Raw genomic sequence first — 1,957 nt, 5'->3', positions numbered from 1 at the left:
CTTGAACGTTATAACCAACACAATACCGAAATATAATGTTCATCTGATTCTGACAAGATATATCTAATGTTTCATCCGCCTGAACTGATACAAATTCACAAATAGAAATTTCTTTCTGAATCTCTTCATTCATCACTTGAGTTACACAGTCAATAAGTTCATTCTGAATGTCACTAGAAGTTCCTTTAAATCCTGAAGTTGCTCCCAGATGCTTTCTAATGAATTGTTCTTCTTGTGCTAGCAATTCCAAGGTCTCGAGGTAATTACCTTTATTTACGGAGTCACTACTCTCGTCATGCCCACGGAATGGAAGTTCTTGTTCTTCGAGAAAACACACCACTTGAACTAACCTGCCAAGAACCCGTCTATTATGATTTACTAACTCATTATGCTTTAGAGCTGCAAGACAAGCCGCTTCTGATATCGCATGATCTATTCTACTCCTGCCGAGAAGAAGAAAACGCTCACTGTTCTGAATATGTCTTTTTGAAATCTGGTGTTTACGTGCTCTTCTATGAAAATGTTTTAGGGTACTGATGCCACCCTCATTCCATTCACTATCACTTCCAAATAATATGCAAATGTAACACTAAAACTTACAATCTGTCACACTTGCTGTAAGCCATGTATAATCCTTATACCATTGGGACTGGAAAGTTCTTATTTGGTTTCCATCCTTTTGCACAATTTTCAATAATGACTGTGGCCGCTTGTCTTTCAGGGCACATTTTTCTTCGAAAGACAAAGAAGAAAATGGAGTTCGAAGCAAGTATGTAATAAGATCATTACTTTCATTCATTATACACGGATTTAAAAAATACTGGCAACTCTTCACAAAACACAGACCACTCCTAATAAGTTGTAAACTTCACAGATCAACAGATCAGAGCGTAAACATTAACTCGTAACTCGAGACTTGGAGACTAGACTCCCAGCTAGGTTTCAAAGCGAGCACTTACCGCTGCATGACGTCATACGTTGTCATAGCAACCAGCACAAGCCCCGCCCGCTAGCAGAAAGGTAAGAGTCTGGCTGAAGCCAGACTCAACGGCTAGGCTCAGTGCTCTGCGAGTAGCGCGGCAGATCGGAGAGCCGTCAAGTCTATTAAGTTTATTAGACATAATTTTCGTGCCTTATATCAATAATTTACTATTCGTATTTCGTCTGGGAAATCTGAGACTCTTAGATTCCCCCCTAGCTTCGCCACTGATAACAACATTCTGCCGAAAATCGGATGGAACTTCTCCTGTCTCATACATCTTGCACACTAAATGAAATAACCTTGCCATGCTGGTTTCTCCTAAGGCAGTCAGTAATTCAGAGGGAATGTCATCAATTCCAGGCGCCTTGTTCCTATTGAGGTCACTCACAGCTCTGTCAAACTCTGACCTCAAAATTGGGTCTCCCATTTCATCAGCATCAACAGCCTCTTCATGTTCCAGAACCAAACGTTGCATCAAGGCACACTTGTTCAGCGAGGTAGCTTAACCACGTGGTGAATATAAACAAGAAATTTGGCAACGGGGTTTCTATGTCGCGGGCTATCGATATAAGGGTTATTCTATATGAGCGGGTAAAACGCCGCGTTTCGCCAGCCTCCGACCGCGCCAAAATGTTTCAATCTACACGTGACTGACAAAACGCGGCCTGTGATCAGCAACAGACCCGCCTAGAGAGAAGTCAACCCCTATCTAGTGAGTGAGTTGAAATGGATACAGTGCAAATCGGTTGCGTTGCAGGTTTACTTTTATTAAATGATATTTTGAATAATGAAGATAATCGTAAAAAGAGATATTGGTGGACTCATCTTACATTGGCGAACCGTTCAATATGGTTGTTTATTGATGTGTGGTTACTGTAAAAATAAGTTGTAAATAAATTAGTATACGCAAGTGACAGCATTTTGTGTGCGTCTTTGTGGATACCCTAATTTTACCGTTCGAGCTATAATGATGGA

This window comes from Anabrus simplex, chromosome 7 (assembly GCF_040414725.1).
Source record: "Anabrus simplex isolate iqAnaSimp1 chromosome 7, ASM4041472v1, whole genome shotgun sequence".
Taxonomy (NCBI): domain Eukaryota; kingdom Metazoa; phylum Arthropoda; class Insecta; order Orthoptera; family Tettigoniidae; genus Anabrus; species Anabrus simplex.
This window is presented reverse-complemented; position numbering follows the sequence as displayed.